Source organism: Muscardinus avellanarius, assembly GCF_963383645.1.
Source record: "Muscardinus avellanarius genome assembly, chromosome: 10".
Lineage (NCBI taxonomy): Eukaryota > Metazoa > Chordata > Mammalia > Rodentia > Gliridae > Muscardinus > Muscardinus avellanarius.
Window position 1 is genome coordinate 94,954,152 of NC_137796.1, and position 8,310 is coordinate 94,962,461.

Here is an 8,310-nt window from a genome sequence, read left to right on the forward strand (position 1 = left end):
GCCATGCTAGTGGGTTTCCAGCTTATGATGCCAAGGAAATAGTGTTGCTAAGATATTGGAAGGCAGCTAAACTTTTCCAAACCCTCCAGAGGTGTCAATGATGATTTTGCCTCTGACCCTTAAAATTATGCTATTAGCCTCTGGGCAAGAGGCTAATGTTTTATCATTTTAAATATTGCTCATTTCCATCTTTTCTTTTATGACAATCCTAAACCAAAAAGAAGAAAGAAAGAAGGAAAGAAGCGATTTTTTTAACCTAGGTCCAGGCAGCCCAGGGAAGGGCACCACCTCTGAGCATGTTTACCAGAAGCCGCAATGCTGAAAGCGCCTGTTCCCACCTCTCAGTCTTCTCGCTGAAGACAACACCTGGGGTCCCTCTGCCCATCCTTCCGTCTTCCAGGACTGACCCTGACCCCAGCAAAACAGTCAGTAATGTCAGCGGAGTCCCATGAATGTTTGCACAAATAAATTTCAGCTTCAAAGCAAAGCAAAGCCATAGCTACTCTGAGTTGATGCTGGCCGCCTGATTCAATATGGTGCTTTTGCAGAATTAGCAGCCCACAAACACTCATGCCTCTAAGTACTTAGTAGGTATTGCCTCATTTAATTTTTACAACCAGCTTCCAAGGTAGGGATCATACCTTCCCCCATTATACAATCGAAACTGAGACACAGAGAGGTCTAGTAGCTTGGCCAAGGTCACATTAGAAAGCGGCAGAGCTGGGGTTTGAGCTAAGAGTTCTTGCTTCTACTAGCGATGCCGGCTCACACAGAAAATGCCACAGCAACAGTAGCAACCCTGACGGCTCTCCTTTATGGACCCCTTACTCTATCATTCTACTCAGTCTTTTTGATGCCTTACCTAATTTATTTATCACTATAAATCATATGAAATATTAATACTATCGCCAATTCACAAAGGAGGAAACTCAAGTGTGGAAAGGTAGGAAGGGTTGTTTTTTTGTTTGTTTGTTTTTGTTTTTGTTTTTTGTTTTGGTACTGGGGATGGAACCCAAGGGCCTTCTACCTCCGGGCTACGCTCCCAGACCTATTTTTTATATTTTTTATTTGGAAACAGGGTCTCTTAAGCCAGCTGAGGCTGGCTTCAAACCTGTGTGATCCTCCTGTCTCGGCCTCCCAAGAGTGGGGATTACAAGTGTGCACCACCACGCCTAGCTAGGGATTTTTTTTTTAAATTCTAGAGTTCTATGAGTTTTTTTTTTTTTATTCTAGAGTTTATGACAGCTTTCTCCTACGCGCCTCCCCTCACCCCCCACCTTGCCTAGTCCTCATACCACAAGGATGGAACTGGGAACTTGGGGAAGAGATGAGAAATTTGCTCCAAGTCCAGGGCCAGATTTGCCCCAGGACGAGGAAAGGGAGAACCCGGGACCCAGAACATCCCAGATGCACGCCCTGCTGTCACGCTGTAGGGACATCGCTTGAGCCTCGGAACCCGCCAGCTCCCAGCGCGATTTCCCCAGCTTCTCCTGGGAGCCCCTCGGGCTCTGCACATCCCCGCGCGGAGCCCCCCGGGCGCTGTCTTGTGGCCCCAAACGCGCGTCTGCCCCAGGACAGTTCCGGCCATGAGCCGCCAGCCCGAGAGACTCCAGGCGGCCGGCTTCAAGTGTTTGCTTCTTTCTGCAACAACCACCACCTCCACCGAAAGCATTCCAGAGGGCGAAGGGAGCCGTCGCGCTTAAGTTCATGCGCTTATCAAGGCCAGAAAGGGGATGAGCAGGTGCAGGGCGCAGAGAGGAGGGCGAGGGGCGGCCCCAGACCTCCAGCCTTATTTCTGAGTAGCTTAGAAACGCCTGTCACCCAGCTCTGCGCCCTGGGCCACGGCGCCGGCAGACTCCAGAGAAGCAGCCGCGGACTGACAGGCGCGCCCTAGGCGTCCGGGAATCCTCGGCATCCCGCGGAGCTCTGGTTCCTGAACACCCCCTCCCCTTCTGCCACCCGGACCTGGTCCAACCCGACGGGGCAGGGCTCACCTCTCAGTTCCGAAGGATCGGGGACTCGCGTGTGCACGATCCGGGCACGCTGCGCTTCTGCTCCCTTCATAGCACAAGCATCCCCGGTTGGCGCGCCCAAGGGCTCTTGTGGGCCGGGCCTGGGCCCCGCCCCCAGGACCTCGCCCCCTCAGGTTCCGCCTCTACCTGCCCAGGTGGATTCCCCGCGCCTCCTGGGACGCGCGGCGGCTGGGCTGGGCCACGACTCCGCAGCGCCACCTGCCGCCCCGAGGCGGCTCTGCGCCCAGCGGGGTCTGCGCAGGCCTTTCCGAGGTCTTCCCGGGTGCCTGCTGCCGCCCCGAGGCCGCCCGAGCCCTGCACGCCCCAGGGCACCCTGCAGCGCCCACTGCTGGGCTGGTATTGACTCGCGCCTTCAGCCCTGGTCCAGATCAGCGGCACCCTCCAGCCTCAGCACCAACAGGGGTCCCAGGAAGCCTCTTGCCTCCCTCTTGACCCGCCGCGTGAGGCTGCTTCAGTGCCCTGCTGCGTCCTGCTGGGGGCAGCAGGGGCTGTTCAACCAAGCCACCCATCCTTTGGCCTTTTCAGCTGTCTTTTTTTAAAATAGGGACTCAAGCAGGTAACTACGATGACTACAAGAAATGAGCTTAGAAAACTGCGCCGGGAGGAACTGAACCCCTGGACCTCAGTTTCTCCCAGTAGGGTAGAAACTGAGGTCCAGGGAGGGACCAGAACTTCTCAGGCTTTTGTGTGCTCACAGTCACCTACAGATTTTGTTAAAGCGCACACTCTGGTTCAGCAGGGAGAGGGTGGCTCTTGAGATTTGGGGGTTTAATTTTCCAGGAGATGCAATATGTTGGTGGTCCAAGGTAACACTTTGATTAGCAAGGCGACTTGCCCAAGTGGGTGGAAACAGGTCCAGCGCCATAGAAGGGCAATTTAAAGAAAATCTTCTAACAACAACAAACAACCTCCCCCATTTTTCCTTACATGATTATTGTAAAGAATTAAATTGGTCATCTATAGCCGGGCATGGTGGCTCACACTTGTAATCCCAGTGCTTGGGAGGCTGAGACAGGAGGATCGCAGGTTCACAGCCAGCCTCAGCTACTTAACCCCTCCGCAATCTAGTAAGACCCTGTTTCAAATAAAGAATTTTTAAAAATAGGGCTGGCTGAAGGTGTATCTCAGAGGTAGAATACTTCTGGGTATTCCCTAGTACTGCAAAAAAAAAAATCAATAATGACAAATAAAATAAAAGTAAAATGATCATCTATGTCCCCCACTAAATAAGCATGTTTAATAGTAAGGTTATTATTACACATATACACATATAAATATTGGTTTACATAGATTTATATGTATGTGTGTATATTTATGATGGGATTTTTAACTATGCAGTGTTCTTAAATTTCTTAAGTTTGTTTAAATGACAATCAATAGTCATATTCTCATTGGAAAACTAAGCCAGCTTTTTCACCCCATGATATATATTACGGACAACTTTTTGGCCACTACCTATACTTACCCTAAGTATTCCATCCACATAATTTGTTTAGTCAATTTAGTAAGACATTTGTTACCTCCAAATTTTCACTAGTATAAATTAGTCTCTGTGCTAAATTATCATGTGCATCTCTGTTTATTTCCTTGGGATAAATTCCTGCTAGTGAGATTTCTTTTTCTGTCAATGTACTTAACTCGGCTTAATTGGCTGAGCAAGGATGTCACCTCAGAGAAAAGAGCAGGCTAGCCGGGCGTGGTGGCGCACGCTTGTAATCCCCGCGCTTGGGAGGCGGAGACAGGAGGACCGCGCAGGTTCGAAGCCAGCCGTGCGCGCTGGCTTAGGAGACCCTGTTTCCAAATAAAAATGTAAAAATAGGTCTGGGAGTGTAGCCCGGAGGTAGAAGGGCTTCCAGGAACCCCAGTACCACCAAAAGAATAAAAATAAATAAATAAATAAATAAATAAATAAATAAATAAAACAAAATTCATCTGGGTGTATAGATCAGCTCTGAGTTCAATTCCCAGTGAAACACACACACACACACACACACACACACACACACACACACACACCCCCCAAACAAGCAAACAAACAAAAAAGACCTTGAATTCAAATCTGTCACTATAGGATAGAGTAAAAGGCTAGATTGGTGGTTTTTAAAATTAAGTTAAAACTTAGTATGAACAGTGAAATGTATAGATCTTAAGGGTATGAGTCAATTAGTTTAGTAAGTATATATGCCTCCAGAAGAAATGTATCAGCCGGGCGTGGTGGCACACGCTTGTAATCCCAGCATTTGGGAGGCTGAGACAAGAGGATCACAGTTCAAGGACAGCCCCGGATACTTAGTGAGGCCCTTTGCAACTCAGTGAGACCCTGTTTCAAAATAAAGAATGAAAAACAGGGCTGGCAGTGCAGCTCAGAGGTAGAAGACCCCTGGGTTCCATCCCCAGTACTGAAAAAAAAAGGAAAGAAAGAAAGAGAAATGTATGATCATCCCCCAAAATAAATATAGAGAAGGCCCCCTGTGTCCCAGAAAATTCCCTTAGTCCCCTTTCTACTAGATTCCCACAGACTCTTCTAACTCTTGGATACAGAATAGTGTTGTCTCTAAACCACCTCCATAATCACGAGACTTTTGTCAGTTCCACATTTTGCCATGCATCACCTGAGATACTCCTCTTCTAGTTCTTATTTCCAATTCAAATAGAACTACGTTTATGTCACATATCCGAAACAACTGTAGCCGAGCCTGGTGGCGCACACTTGTAATCCTAGTACTTGAGAGGCTGAGATAGGAGGATCGCAGTTTGCAGACAGCCTCAGGTACTTAGTGAGGCCTTCTGCAACTAAGTGAGACCTTGTTTTAAAATAAAGAATAAAAATAAAGCCAGGTGTGGTGGCGCACGCTTGTAATCCCTGCACTTGGGAGGCGGAGACAGGAGGATCACGCAGGTTCGAAGCCAGCTCTGCTGGCTTAAGAGACCCTGTTTCCAAATAAAAATATAAAATAGGTCTGGGAGTGTAGCCCAGAGGTAGAAGGGCTTCCAGGAAACCCAGTACCACCAAAAAAATCAAATAAAATAAGGCTGGGGTATAGCTCAGAGGTAGAATGCCCCTGGGTTCCATCCCTAGTACCGAAGAGAGAGAGAGAGAGAGAGAGAGAGAGAGAGAGAGAGAGAAGAAAAGAGAAGAGAAGAGAAGAGAAGAGAAGAGAAGAGAAGAGAAGAGAAGAGAAGAGAAGAGAAAAGAAATAGAAACAACTGCAAGATCCATCATGTTTAAGAATGAAACAAATAAAGCCAGGCATGGTAGCACGCATCTATAATCCCAGTATTTGGGAAGCTGAGAGAAGAGGACTGCAGGTTGGAGGACAGCCTCAACAACTTAGAGAGCCCCTCAGTGTAACTTAGCAAAACCTGTAGCTCAGAGGAAGAATGGCCTTGGGTTCATATCCAGTAACAACAACAACAACAACAACAACAACAACAACAACAACAACTAGAATGGAACAAATTAGCTTATGCAGTCTGGCCTCAGGCCCAGCTTAAGGTGCAATCAAAAGCTGTCCCCAGGACCTAGCTTCTCTCCCCCTAAGTCCTGGTTCTCCTTTCTCAGGGACTGTGCCCTTCCTTGTCCAATGTAAAGCCACGGGGTGGCTGTGCTGGCTCCGGCCTGTTCGTGTACATAACTGAGTGTAGCAGGGCTGGTGGCCCAGGCGTAGGATTCATTCCCAGCCACATTTATTGGACGTTATTGCCTTGCTCGAGGTATGTTCCAACTCCTAATTGAACACTGTTCTCAAAATAATGGAATGCATTGATCGGTATCTTGGTCCATTTTGTGTTGCTCTAAGAAAATGTCACAGCCTGGGTAATTAATATAGAAAAGAAATGTATTTCTCATAGTTCTGGAAGCTGGGAAGTCTGGTGTTGAGGTGTCGGCATCTGAGAAAGTCACTTTTTGCTTCATCATCCCAGAGCAGAAGGGCAAAGAGAGAGTGAGGGGGGCCAGGAGATCAAGCTCACAGCTTCAAGCTCTTGTATCAGCAATAGTTTAATCATCTCTCAAAGGTCTCACTTACTTTGTTTGGTACTAGGGATCCAACCCAGAGGCATTCTACCTCTGAGCTACATATCCCCAGTCCAATTTTATTTCCTTGGAAACAGGGTCTCACTCAGTTGCAGAGGGCCTCAGTAAGTAGCTGAGGCTGGCTTCGAATCTGCAATCCTCCTGTCCCAGTACTGGAATTATGAGCACGCACCACCACACCCAGCTCGGTCTCACTTCTGAACACTGTGATTTAGGTGTTTGATTTTTAGCACAGGCTTTGGGTAGGTGTGGGGGGCTTGCACATTCAAACCATGGAAACTGGCTTGGGTTTGGATTACATTCTATTCCATGGGTAGAATCAACTTTTCCTACACATGGGCAGTGATGGTTCTCCAGGGCAAACTTGAAGTGAATTCTGGGTTGTAAAATTCACTAGCATTTATAATTTCCCCATTATTGCCTTATATGGCTTTCATGACTGGGAATTGTCTCAGTGAGCACTGATCTCTTAGCTTCCCTGATGCATTGCTTTATCTAATACATACATATATCTATATCTATATATATCTATATATGTTATATCTATCTCTCTATAATATATATATATATATATATATATATATATATATATATATATATATATATTCCTTGGGCTTTTTTGGGGTGCCTCTGTAGAATTTCTCTGGGTTTTAGAGGATCATTATTGGGATTCAGGATCTCAGGAGGCTAGTGATAAGAAAAAACAGAAGGCCTTGTCTTCTAGAGAGTCATAGGAACGCTAAAGATGTCTGAAATGGCTCTGCCGACTTGGCTAAACTAACACAAGGGCTGGGCCTAAGTGTGGAACCCACTGGGGATAAGCATGCTTGCTCTCAAGTTTGCGTCTCTCCAGGAATTCTGCAGCTCTAGTTCTTGTGACTTTATCCTGCTCCACCTGGATGAGATCAAGGCTCTTTCTTCACATGTGCTCACTGAATCAGTCTCTTCTGAAAACTTACTGTTTCTGATCATTGGTCAGTGAGGGCCAGGATCTTTACATTCATTTGTGTGAATTCCTTCCTTCCTTCTCCTTCCTTTTTTCTTCTCCTTTCTTTCCTTCCTTCCTTCCTTCCTTCCTTCCTTCCTTCCTTCCTTCCTTCCTTCCTTCCTTCCTTCCCCTTCCTTCCTTCTCCTTCCTTCCTTGGTACTAGGGCTTGAACCCAGAGATGCTTTACCACTGAACTACATCCTCAGTGTAGTTATATTTTGAGATAGGGTGTTGCTGCATTTCCCAATCTTGCCTGGACTTGTAAGTTTCCTGCCTCCGCATCTGGGATCACAGGTGTGCATCACTGCACCAGATTCATAATCTTTTTTCTGATGCGGCTTCTCTTGGAGGAAGCTGGTTTAGGAGATCAGCACCACGGACAGCAGCCACCGCGAGCCATGAGGGAGGTCTCTAATGAGAATTGCTTTCCTACAAAATGCCATTTGCGATTTTGGAAAGAATACATTGAGAAGGAGGAAGTAATGAAGGTGACACCTTCCACCCAGCCGATTCAGTCAGCATGGATGAAAGAGATCACAACCAGATTGCTTTTAGAACTAGAAAGACACACGCCACCACACCCACGTTGCATTTCTGGGCAGGTGGCATTCATGGGAGACTGAGACTGGAGGTTTGCAGGTTCTAGGAAAGACAGAAAAACAAACAGAAAAACTAGAAATGCACAGTCAGTTCTTGCACGGTAGTTATTTTCTATAAAGTTACCACAAATGTGGAATTAGCCAATCCTGAATGACCATTCCAGTACAACAAAGAAATAAAGAAGACCTCAAGTGCTGATTTTAGGGTCACAAATAAATATAAGAGAGTCAATGGATTTGCAAATGTGGAAGTGTAAGTAGTGAGTGTTAACCGTTATTTTTACTTAAGCAAGTTTGACCTGGTTCCTCATTTCTTGGATTTTTTTTTCTTTAGGTCACAAGATAAAAAAAAAAAAAAAAGATATGCAAAGTCCTTACAATGGCCCACAGGTCCCTACATAATTTCATTTGCTCTTCCCCCTTCCTTTTCTTGTGTCTTAAGGTAGACAATTAGGTCATTCATTTGAGCTCTATCTTTCTTAATGTAGGTGTAGCTACAAATTTTCCACCTACAACTACTGACCCAGGGAATTTCTACCTCTGAACTACACCCCCAGCCCTATTTTACTTTTTATTTTGAAGCAAGGTCTCACTATGCTAAGGACCTCACTAAGTTGCTGAGGCTGGCCTCCAGCCTACAATCCTCCTGTCTCA